Below are 13,806 nucleotides of genomic sequence, written 5' to 3' on the forward strand. Positions count from 1 at the left end.
AGTGGCTGCCACTTTCACACTCAGAAAAAAATGTCAAGGGAATTTAAAGAAAGGAGAGATCACTTAAAACTGCGTAGAGCAGGAAAGTAGGAATTACTTCTATGGAAGCATTTAGAGATGAGACAACAACACTGTGACAGGGCATCAGAGAATGAAGAACACTTGAACTTGGGAAAGTGGGGAAGGAGTAAGAAAAAGCACAGACAAAAGACATCTGAAAGAAAATGTAAATTATGGGGTACTGACAATACTGTTTGCGACAGTAATTAGTTCAGTTGCTGGATCAGGAGAGAGAGGTGGTAAAAATAACTTTTTATTGAGCCTTTGTAGTGTTCTAGGCACAAAAGTGAACATTCTATGTGCATAATTTAATTTAATCTTCAAAACAACCCCAGGAGCTAGATTCCATTATTTTCTCCATGAGAAAATGGGAAGGCTTAGAAAGGTTAAGCAATGTGCTCAAGGTCCCCCAAGAGGCAGAATCAAGATATTTAATTCCAGAATCTATGCTCATAACCACAATACTATCCTAGAATTTGATTAGGAGGAAAACTGAGTGCCAGAATAAAAGCCTGAGATCTTATTCTGTGAGTGTTGGGGAGCCAGTGAAAGGTTTTGAATGATGAGAATGACATAATCAACATCATTCTTCAGGAATGCAAAGGGATCTATGGTCATAGATCATGTGTCCAAAATATACACAAAAATTTATATAGAATTTATATAGAGAGTAGAATTTATATAGAGAGTAAAAAAAAGAAGCACAGCTTTCAAGAACAAAGGCTATTTCCTAATCTCAACTACCATTAAGGAATTGATGAAGTCCTTCCTCACCCCCATTTCATGCATGGCTTCAGGTCATCAAGCTTTGGTCACCAGAAGAAAGAAAGCTATGGGGACAGATGACTCAGATCCTCACAGGTGGTTGTTGAAAGGTTAAATACACAAACTGCCTCATCTTTTAAAGCCGTATAGAAACAAAAATCAGTCACGCATAGAAAAACGATACAGGTTTGGAATTATCCAGGGCAAGTGATTAAACCCAATGTGTATCCCTACCGCTCTCTCACCACCTTTCTGCTTTTAGTGGTGTTAGTTATTTAGCTTTTCAAAACTAACATAAAACTGATGTACTTTTTACAGCAACTTAACAAAATAAAATGTGAGAGGTTCTTCACCAGAAAAATAAAAAAAATAATACAAATTACTTTCCAAACAAAAAAAGAATCCACATTCTGAATTATCTATTTCACTGCTACCAGGTATATAGGCTTAGGTTCCTTAAGAAGTGCCCATTGATATAGGAGAGACCCACATAGTAGGTATCATGTGTCACCTTGTTGATTTGTTGTCCACAGCTGGTATCTTTAAAACCACATAAATGGGAAACTGCCTATTTGGTTATTGGAATTTGAAACCTCAAATCTGGTCATACAGAAATAGAGAGATCAAATCATGAATTACATAATTCTTTCATTTACCACTAAATAAGACTTTATTGAGCCTCTACTATTTGTCAGGCACCATGCTGGGTACTGGGGACACAAGGAGAACAAAGCCAACTGGAATCAATAAGTTAAAGAATTAGCTACTTGATTATACCTACGATAAGTGCAATAAAGAAAATAAAAGTACTGAGATAAGAATAACTGGTGTGGAGAGAGGGCAGCCCATTCCTTGTCCCCTGCATGGCTATCTACAATATATTCTAGATCATGCTAATATGAAAAATCTCTTGGCGTTGGCTTTGTAGTGAGACCTAACTATATTCTGATGAGGATGCCTTGTTACTTAAATATCTCCCTAGCAGAGGACTCATAGCAGTTTGCAAATGGCATGCTCATTCATCACTGCAGCACTCCTGAGAGCCAAGGAGAGGTTCAAGCCTCATTACCTCTATTTGAGAAAGAGGAAGGGCAATGACTAGAGAATTACCCCCAGCCAAATATCAAGGAGCAAAGCAACTGTGGGGTTGATGCTGTAGCTGAGCTCAGATCCCCCTGTTCCTAGATTTTTCCACTAGACCATTCATTCTATCTTTCAGCATAAGTTGGCAACTCATGCTTGCCTGGAGGTTCTGGAAGCAAATTGGCTTAATCCCAACTCAGCAAAACGGCTTATTTGTTACACCAAGAAAATTGTTCCCAATAGTCATTAATATGAAGGTTGCTTACCTAAACTTATAAAATTTCCTACCTGCGAGAAATCTAGTATATGGAATCACAAACTGAATACTTTTGTTGAGTGTTTCAGCTAGCTTTATCCTCTTTGCAACAAACAAATAACCCTACGTTGGAAATTTCTTTCATGGAAATTCTAGTAGTCACATCAAGTGGAACTTATTTTAAGAGTCATCATGAACCACATCCAGAAGAATACATTCAGTTACTTAAATAATCAAAGGACATGAGACAATCATAAATGATTGTTCTGGAAGAGATGAAGAAGAATCACTTAATTCAAACCTTTACCATTCCAGATGTGGTTTAAAGCCAAGAAAATTAAAATGACTTTTCTAAGGTCTCACAACTTCTGAGCCAGAACTCAAATTACAGTTTCTTGATCCTAAATCCAGTGCTCTGCTAAGGTATCAGAAACTCTACTCAGTAGTCAACACATCCTTGGGACACAGGAAAGACATGGACATTGTGGCTTCAGAATGGTAAGGACAGGGGCACCAGGGTGATTCAGTCAGTTGAGTGTCTGACTTGTGGTTTCCAGCTTGGGTCATGGTCTAGTGGTTTCTGGGTTCAAGCCCTGCATCGAGCTCTACACTGACAATGCAGAGCCTGCTTGGGATTCCCTCTCTCTCTACCCCTCCCCCATTCTCTCTCTCTCTCTCTCTCTCTCTCTCTCTCTCAAAATGAATAAATAAACTTTAAAAAATATATTTAAAAAAAAGAATGCTAAGGACATTTTACTTGTAATGACAAGATAGCACCCTGCAGGCAAGCAGGATAATAACTCAAGGATTTAAATCACTTACGCTTTTTTACATTTTAAAAATTCTGTCACGATTAAGGCATACATGAAAGTTGCAAGAATACTACAAAGCATTCCCAGACACTTTATCCAGATTCTCCAAATGATAACATTTTATTATATATGCTTTATATCCCAGTCCCCTTTTTTTGAACTGTTTTAAGAATAAGTTTCAGATGTGATGTCCTTTTATCCTTAAATAATTCAGTATGTGTTTCCTAAAAACAAGAATATTCTTTTAGGTATTCTAAACATAGAAAAATAAGAATATTCTTATACATGACATTAGTACAATTTACAGAATCAAGATAATTTAATATTGATAAAATACTATCATATATTCTGTAGCTCTTACTCAGATTTTTCCAATTGCCCCAATAATGTTATTCAGAGGAAAACAAAAATACAAGACCACGTGCTCACATGTTTCATTTAGGTTTTCCTATCTTTAATCTGGAATAGCTCTTTAATCTTTCCTTGTATTTCATGACACAGACATTTTTAAAGAAAACAGGCCAGTTATTTTATAAAACATGCCTCACTTTGGTTTTGCCACACTTCTTTTCAAGATTAGATCCAAGTTATACACTTTGGGCTGGAATACCATAGAAGTGATGTTGAGCTCTTCTCTATATCATATCAGAAGGCATATGTTATGAATACATCCCATCAACCAATTAGGTCATTTGGATAAGGTAATGTCTATCAGGTTTTTCCACTGTAAAGTTACTCATTTACCCTTTGTAATGATCTTGTAGGAAAATACTTTGAGATTATGTTAATTCCTGTTATTCTCACTTTCACTTCCTGGTTTCAGCAAGGAAATTGCTGAATTGACTATTCTTGACTGGATCAGTTATACTATGTTTTCCAAATAATGATTTATGATTCCATCCTCCCTCCTACATTTATTTATTAGTTGGGTTTTGACTGTAACAAAGAGCTTCCACTTCTTGTTTGTTGTTATTGTTTTTATGTATTAATGGACTCCTGGATTCTTACTTTAGCCAATAGGTTATAATACTTTGTGCTCATTATTTATTTTGATGCTCCAATTGTCCCTGATTTGATCAGTAAGAGTTCCTTCAAGCTGGCTCTTCTGTCCTTTAACCTGTTTCCATCATTCTTGGAGAACTCAAAGAAACTCACTCTTCTAAGGGCTGGCAGAAGTTAAACTATCCAGTTACAAGAAGCAGACTTGAATGCAAGTATTTGAATTTGGGAGATTATTCCAGGAAATAGGGGAGCAGTAAAACAAGAACGGGAAGGAAACCAGAAAAGGGTTTGTCATCAAACTAGTAACCGATGTGGATAGCTAGAGCTAAATCTCACTGGGAATACCTGGGCACTGTGTAGAACATATGCTCAGAGTTCTCACACTCAAAAAGTGAGGGAACAGGGGTGTATACACACTGAGGTAAACAATGACCTCCAAAGACATCCACATACTAATTCCCAGAGTCTGTATACCTTGCAAGGCAAATGGGACTTTGCTGTTGTGATTAGATTAAGGATATTGAGATGGGGAGATTATCCTGGGTTATAGGCAGACCCAAAGTAACCATTAGGGCATTATCAGAGGGAAGCAGGGGGATCAGAGTTAGAGAAGAAAATGTGACCTTAGGAGCAGAAGTCAAAGTGATATAGCACCACAGCCAAACAATCTCAGAAGCTGGAAAAACCAAGGGCACAGATTTTCCCTTAGATCCTCTAGAAGGAACATTGCTTTACTGATACCTTAACTTTAGCCCCATGGGACCAGTGTTGAACTTATGATGTCCAGAAGTATAAAATAATAAATCTGTGTTGTTTTAACTGCTGAGTTTGTAGTAATTTGTTGTAACGGCAAGAGGAAACTAATACACAACACCAACTCTTATCAGTCATTGGTTAGGGACTGTTCCTTAAGTGTTAACTCTCTGGTATTTCTGGCCTGCAGTGTACTAAGGTAGGAAAAGCCTCAGGCAAAGAGACACAGGTGTAGGCATCTACACCTTGGGCTGGTGTGCATCTAACAACATAAGGACAGAATACTGACGGCCTCTACTATATCTCCAAACTGCAACCTATTTCCTAATCTCCTCCCAGAGCAGCAAACACCCTCTATTCTGCCAAAGCAATTCAATCATTTAAATAAGCAATGAGGAGTATTATTGAAAGAGACAAAGTCATACCTTGACATGTCTCTGTGAATCTCATCTTAGAATGTTACTTTCTTGCTATGGATTCTTGGCAATTTGGGAACATAGCCCTGTCTATTATCACTGAAAAGGCCCCCCAGATAAAGACAGAGGCTTATAATACAGTGGTGTCATTGATAAAACTTAGCTTCACGATATCTTCTTGCAATGTTTAATATCCAAGAATCATAGATAAGACAAAAGGTCAATTTACAAACATCTACGGGGCAAGCCGAAGAAAAGCAAAGAATCTCAATTTATACTGTAACCCAGAAGAAGTCTATCAAAGTATTCTTAAAAAATCTTTGGAGAATGTTATTATATTGCACTATCTATAGAAGGGAATGTAGGATATAAGCAATATATAAGGAAATAACCCAAAGAGAAATGAAGGACAAGGTGAGTTTGAAATATCCACTGTCACCCTCTGATAATTAAATGCTCAGTATGTATCCCTCAAGTTCCTTTTGAGCATCTTCCACTAATTAGTCCATGCTGCCTCTTTCTACATTTCTACTTCATATATGTGCATGTATGTAGGGCAGTATTATAGTGAGATTCTGGTGTTTGTGCCCAATGGAGAACGACTGCACATGAAGAAAGGATAAATTAATAACAAGTGTTACAAAGAATATGGACAAAGGGAAGCTTTGTATATTGCCGGTGGAAATGTAAGATGATACAGATGATGTGTAAAATTGTTCCTCGAAAGGTTAAACACAGAGTTACCATATGATCCTGGAATTCTACCCTTAGGCATAGACCCAAGGGAACTGAAAACATAAGTCCACACAAAAACTTATACACAGATGTGATGTTATTCATAATAGCCAAAAAGTGAAAACAACTCAAATTTCCATTAATTGAAGGGTGGATGGGGCACCTGGGTGGCTCAGTCGAAGCATCCGACTTTGGCTCAGGTCATGATCTCGCAGTTCATGAGTTTGAGCTCCGCACTGGGCTCTGTGCTGACAGTTTAGAGCCTGGAGCCTGCTTCGGATTCTGTGTTTCCCTCTCTCTCTGCACCTCCGCTGCTTGCACTCTGTCTCTCTTCCTCTCAAAAATAAATACACATTAATTTTTTTTTTAGTTGATGAGTGGATAAACAAAATGTGGTATGTGTGGGTATACATACATAGATGCATGCATACATACATACACGGGTGGCCCTTGAACAATGCGGGTTAGGGGCACTGACCCCTCCCACAGTAAGAAATTCATGTATAACTTTTGGTACTCCAAAACTTAACCACTGATAGCTTGATGTTGACTGGAAGCTTTACTGATAACATAAACATTAACAAAATTTTGTATGTTACATGTATTATATACTGTATTCTTTTCAAAAAGTAAGCTAGAAAAGAGAAAATGTTATTACAAAAATCGTAAGAAAAAATACATTTAGTGCCATACCGTAAAAAAAAGGATGGATAAGCACACTCACACAGTTCAAACTTACGTTGTTTGGGGGTCAGCTACATATACACACACAAACACACACACACACACACACACACACAAGCACAAGTGAATATTATTCTGCCATAAAAAGGAATGAATTACTGATACATGCTCCTACATGGCTGGACCTTGACACATTAATGCTAAGTGAATGAAGCCATTCACCAAGACTACATATTGTGTAATTCTATTTATATGAAGGTCCAGAATAAGCTAACTTTTAGAAAAAAGTCCACAGACTTTTAGTGATAGTCAGGAGATAGAAAGAGGGAGCAGAGAATAGGAAGGGACGGCTAAATGGGTACAGGGTTTCTTTTGGGGTGAATAAATGTTCTGGAATTAGTGGTGATGTATGCACAGCTTTATGAATATAGCAAAATAAGAACAAATGAAGTATACAGTTTAAAAGGGTGAATTTTATGGTATTGAATTACATCTCAATAAAAACATGTAAAAAAAAATAAGAGACAGAATATATGGGCTATGCCTTTATTTTATTTAGTTTATTTTTTTATATATTTAATTTTGAGAGAGAAAGTGCTAGCAGAGGAGGTGCAGAGAGAGAGGGAGGACAGAGGATCTGAAATGGGCTCTGTGCCAACAGCAGAGAATCTGATGTAGGGATCGAACTCGCAAACTGTGAAATCATGACCTGAGGCTGAAGTAGGATGCTCAACGGACTGAGCCACCCAGGTACCCCTTAAAGGCTGTAACTTTTACAGCAACCACCACATGTATAAAGCATTATAGTTGTCCAACACACTGCTAAATTTTAATGAACTATGCAATTTTCCAGAAATTCTTGAAAGCCCATATGTGATTGAAAACTTATCACTGAATCTAATATCTGTTTTAAGTTAATTGGCCACCTCAATACATTATACTTCTTTAAAAAAGCTAATTGGTCTCATGGTTTTTTTTTAAGTTTATTTATTTATTTTGAAATGGTGGGGAGGGTTAGAGAGAAAGAAATAGAGAGACTCCCAAGTAGGCTCTGCACTGTTAGCACAGAGGCTGATGTGGGGCTCAAACTCATGAACTGTGAGATCATGACTGGAGCCAAAATCAAGAGCTGGATGCTTAACCGACTGAGCCACCCAGGCATCCCAGCTTCATATTTTTATATTCCCAGCACCAACCTGACTCTGTGTGGGGGATTTCAGAAACAGTAGAGGGAATATTTATTACCTGATCATATTTTCCTGCTTAAAACCCGGCAGTAATTTGCCAAGAGGATAAAGGCTGTCCTTCAGGGTATACCATATTAAGCCCCTCACAGGTTGGCCCTTGTCCACAGTTCTCAGCCTCTTCATCCACCACTCCCCAAGCACCTGCCTCCTTCCAGGTGGCCCACTTCATCCTCACACCATCCTCTCAGGCAGCAGCCACTGTTAAAGCCCATCCCTCTGAAGTGTGCTCTTCACCTCCCACTGTACCTGGGAAACTCCTGCCCAGGGAGTCATCTGGGCACACAGAGAGGCCCTGGGAGCATTCTCTACACATCTCTGTTCCTGCTCACCACCTGTGAGGATGTGTTTTCAGAGAATTTTTTTGTCTCTATGCCTGAATTCTTTGTACCTTATTCTTTGTACCTCAATATCTACTGCATTCACAGCACATAGGAGGCATTCTATAAATGTCTGTTAGCTAAGTGCAATAATAAATATTGTCAGAGATGTTTAAAAATCCAATGTAAAGGGCAAGAGGCAGTTTGATCTGGTGGCTATACTCCTAATCTAAAAACAAGCAGACCAGCCTTCCAATTCTAGCCCTGTCACTTGCCTGCTTTGTGACCTTAGGCAAGTCATTTACATTCTCTGAGACTCTGGAAAATCTTAGAATTTTAGAACATTTTGCAGTTAAGAAACATCTACACAATACAAAGTCAAATACTAAATTGCATAATCTAGATTCCTACATCAGGAGTTCAAAGAAGGAGAGAATGGATGAGAAAATTTCTCAGAAAGGCAAAAAAAAAATCAAGATCTATGACCCACTAAGATCTGCTCCATACCAAACTGCGCCCATAGAAATAGGCCCAGCCACACATCACTCGGTTTAATTACCCTATTCTTCTAGTTCCTCTTTCATACGTTGCTCTTTTTTCCTGACTCTCCAGAAACACAGAACTTCTGGGAGTTGAAAATTAAGTTTTCAAGAAGAGATTAAAACAAGTGACTTAATTTTGTCAATAGAAATAAAGTTGAGAGGCCGCAATAACTGTGCCATGTAAGAGAAGACAGCAGCCTTCTGTGCTATACGGTTTCGGCAAATCCTGTTCTTCACAAAAATGATGTGTAAAGTTGGCAGTTGAAACATGAACTTGAGATGCTCAAGACGAGAGTGCTGTATTTAAAACCCTTATTTTAATTGCAAAGTTCTCAGAAGTAGAGGCTCCAGAGTCAAACTGTCTAAGGTCAAATACAGGCTCTGCCACTTACTAACCGAGACCTTGGACAAGAACTTAACCTCTTCGAGTTTTTTCATTCATTTTTAAAATGAAGATAATAATAGTAATTACCCCCACAGGAAACTACTGTAAAAATGTAAAAAAAAAAAAGAAAAGAAATACATTTAAAATAGTCAACACAGAGCCTACTTGCAACCTATATACCTAGCAACTATTTCTCAGGCATATACTACTTTTGAATACTTTTGAGGCTGCAGTAGCCATTGGGAATATAATTATAACAAGATTCATCTTTGCCCATAAAGAACAATGAAAATGCTTATTCCCTGCCCCCCTCTATGATATGACATATGGTTAATATAAGCCTAACTGCATGTTCAGAATACCTTGGAGAGAGAAAGTAAGGAGTGAACAACTTTTAATAAAGACAGTGGAGAATGTTTCAAAATGAAGATTAATCCTATGACTACCATTTCTTGTTCTAAATACCATAGTCCCCACCTTTACCCATTATTTAATTAGGAAATTCTTTAATTTTTTCTTCCATTAGGGACTGCACAATTTCAACATAAATTCTTTAACTGTGATAGTTGCAATAAAATAACAAGCCAATCTCTTAACGATTCTGAGCAACAATCAGGCCCCACAATTTGGATCTGATGACATTTGTCTTATTTCTTCCTGCCCGTTACTTTCCTCTCCAGGGGCAGTGAGTGTTTGTCTATAAATTTGAAGAGGTCAATGTACCAAGTTTCCCTTCAAAGAAATTCTAAAGAATAGAAGATGTTTTAATATCTTTGCTTTATAAAGTTTCAAATAAACATGTTTGTTAGATATTTAGTTCTTTGGTTTTAATTTTCATTCCCCACTTAGTGGAATAATCAATAATCCTGAAAGACTAACCTGCTAACCACATAGAGATATTATTTTACACCTCATTTCCCTCTGTAGCTTTTTGTATACAATGGAAACTATACATAGTTTTTGTTGCTGTTGTTAAGTCTTGAAGTGTCTGAATAAACCCATCTCATTCCATAATACATAAAAAAATGTTATTTTGTGATTGGTCCTTGAAGCAAAGTAGAATTTTGCCATTTGGAAAAGCAGGGGTAAAATTCCAGTTGACAGAGCAATGTAAGCAAAGTACAGAAGTGTAAAAGTAAATGATATGTTCTTGGAAATGCAAATAGTCTGGCCTGACAAGAGCATGAATTTGCAAATGAGGAACAGTTAGAAAGGAGGCAGGCTGAAAGGAGGTAGGTTTTCTTCAAGTACTGACCAAATGACTGATTGGTTTAGTGACTGATCGATTTAACAAATATTTATTAAGTACCTACTATGTGTCAGATATTATGCTGAGCACTAAGAATAAAATGAGGAATAAGACAGACATTGTCTCTGTTGTCATGGCACTTGCCTTCTAGTGAACTGTTAGTTACAAGGTTGCCATCAGAGATTTTGTCTATTTGAGATCTCTTTCACAAGAGAAAACTTTCACAAGAGGACAAGGGCAAAATTTGATGAGCCCAAGTTAGAAAAACATGAGTTTAGGTAGATATTTGGGGGGAAATTCATGAAAAATGAGTGAAAAACTAGTGTTAGTAATAAGAGTAACACAAAGCTTTTATAATTACATAAACAATATGGTTTACATTGTAATTCACACTTGTTATTTGTTTCTTCATATGACCCTGTATCAGGTAAAAGAAATGTTATTACCTCAATTTACAGACACAAAGACTAAGGTACAGTAGATTAAGTGGTTTGGTCAAAGTCACAAGTAAATTCTTGAATCTTGAATACAGGACATATAATCAGCTAGGCCAGCCTGGGGAGAAGGTCTATCTGGGAAATCTAACAGGCCCTCACTTCCTCTGATGGCTATACTGCTTACTATTTCTCCTTGTTAAATGCTTCTACAAACCCCTAGGTAACTCTATTATTCTTGGAGACTTTAGGTCCTGACTCACTCGTCACTTTCTCCAATACAACTCCTCTCATAATTCCTGAAGACTTTAATATCCATGTAGATAACTCTTTCAATCGCATAGCATCTTAATTCCTTGACTTCCTTCCTCTCGTCCAATGCCTTTGTGCCCCACATGACCTCAGCCATTCACCCCCACAGGCATACTCTGGATCTTGTCATTCCTAACAATCTCCATCCTCTCAATTTCAAATATCCCTCTCCCCACCTACCACCTCTTATCATTCCAGCTCACTCTGATTATTCTTTGTCCACAACCAGGACAAGCAATCCATTAATCCTAATGCTGTTCTCCTATCCCCTACAGCTCCCATGTTGTCATTTCCTCCGTACCCAGTTTGCATTCATGATATATCATTACATTCTTTGAGGTACACACAACACCCATCTCCTTGTCCCTTCTTCTTATTTTCATACTTTCTACCTAAACTCTACCCTAGCTAAGTCCAACTATTTACAACCTGAATTTATACCTGTGTAGCTGAACACATCTGGGGAAAAAACTAACTTGTAGAAATCCTCTGCCTTTAAGTTCATGACCACTGTCTGAACCAGACTAATACCATCTTGGACATACCCTCCCTGATGACCACTCTGTGACCTAAAGCCTTCTTGAGCACACCCTGAAACCAACATTCTTTCTTTTGTTTAACCTCACCCTTAAGTACACCCTTGGGACATAATGTCCTTGGTCTGCTCTGGATATATGACTGATTCTCAAACATTTCCTTGTGAATAGTTCCCTGAAATTTACTCCCCAGCATCTAGGGCTATAAAAGTAGGTCTAATGGGAGGTGAGGTCATGGAGATCTATTGGTCTTGCAGCCACCCAAGATACGTGTCTTTCTGGACATCACTTTAATAAGCCATTTCTTGTCAAGCTGGACTTGTCAGCTTTTTTCATCAGTCTGATGGCTCCATAGGACTTTGGAAGTCATTTGCATATTATACCTCCCTTTCACAGAAAAACTACTAATCTTAAAAAGGCCTTGGTGGTCATCTCTTTCCCCCACTCCCAAACAACAACAACAACAACAACAACTCCTTCTTCTTCTTCTTCTTCTTCTTCTTCTTCTTCTTCTTCTTCTTCTTCTTCTTCTTCTTCTTCTTTTCTCTCTCTCTCTCTCTCTCTCTCTCTCTCTCTCTCTCAGCTAATGTTCTTGCTCGCTATTTTGCTGGGATATCAGATCCAATCAGAAGAGAATCTCCATATGTTCTCATTACCACACCTACATATTCATCTGCATCTCTGTCCAGATGCCCTATTTTCTCTCCTGTTTCTCCTGCTTGCTTCCTGGAATAACTGTCCTTGCTCCTACCTATATTCATTCCCCTTAACATACACTAAATCCCCTCTTGCCTACTTTTAGATATTTTCCTTGTAATTGCTCCCTCTTTTGTTCATGATGAGAATTCCCTCTCTACTGAATTATCATTGCTATAATTTCTTCCATCTCAACAAAATAAAACAATCTTGACCCACTTCTCCCCCTGAGAACCAACAGCCTCATTTCTGACTCAGCTGTCCTTTATAGCAAAACTCCTATCCACTTTCTCTCCTCTCATTCTCTTTGGAATCCACCTCCCTGAAATCAGTCCTGACAAAGACACCAATGGCCTCCATGCTGCTAAATCAGATGGTTGCTTTTAACACCTCATCTTACCTGAACGGTGAGAGGCATTTGACACAGTCGATCACTATCAGAATTCTGACAATAGGGACGCCATCTTTGGCCTGGTGCCACATGATGTCCACATGATGACCGCACGATGACCTCCCTTAGGACTACGTGTTCCAGCTCCCTTGGAGGTTAGTGTATGCCCTGACTGGAATGCAGGGTGGCTTGCTCTTAAGTCTTCCCTAAATTTGCTCAGATAACTAGTAGAGATAATGTAGTTTCTGCTTCTTGCCCTCCTGACACACAGACGCACTACAAGGTCCATAAGTGTGAGCTATTAATTAAGTGTATGAAGATCCTTTGACCTCACCACAACAACTTCCTGTACATCTTCTTGCTGGATAAAATCTGTAGACCAAGGTCTAGGCTTTGCAGAGAACAACTGCACAGCTGTCTGGATCATCATGTGCCTGACCCTCTCTGTCAGTAAGCTACCCTGAAAAGAACTGTGTAAACTGTATGGAGCTGCCTGCTTCATTTTCCTATCTCAAAATAGCTCCTCAGTTTGGAAGATTCTTTACAGTCCCTCTCCCTCCACCTTCTAATAGTCACCTCCTCTTCCTGGAAATCATTTCCTCCTTGGCTTCCATAGCACCAACCCTCTTGGTTTTCCACAAGTCCCCAGGTCCTTCTCAGTCTCTCCTGATGGTGTCTCCTTATCTCCCTGACCTCTTCACAGTAGACTTCCCAACGGCTCATTTCTCACACCCCTTTACGTCCCCACTCTAGTCTCAGGGCTTAAATTGTCATCTGTATGTTCATGGCTATAAAATTTCATCTCCTGTTCAGACCTCTGTCCTGAATTCCAGTCTTTAAGATGCAACTATTTACTTGACATCTTTATACTGATGCCTAACAGGCATTTTAAAGTTAACTTGTTCAAAACTGAACTCTTGATCTTTCCCCTAAACATGGTGTACCCCAAATCCTCTCTATATCAGTTCAGAGCAACTCCATCTTCCATTCATTCAAACCTCAAAACTTCAATCACCCCAAACTCCTCTTTTCCTCTCACACCACTTACATGTTCTACTGGAAAATCCTGTCGGTTTTACCTTTAATATAAAATCAGAATGCAATTACTTTTGCTACCTCTAATAATACAAA

Source organism: Panthera pardus, unplaced genomic scaffold (assembly GCF_024362965.1).
Source record: "Panthera pardus isolate Hobbes unplaced genomic scaffold, ASM2436296v1 HiC_scaffold_8, whole genome shotgun sequence".
Lineage (NCBI taxonomy): Eukaryota > Metazoa > Chordata > Mammalia > Carnivora > Felidae > Panthera > Panthera pardus.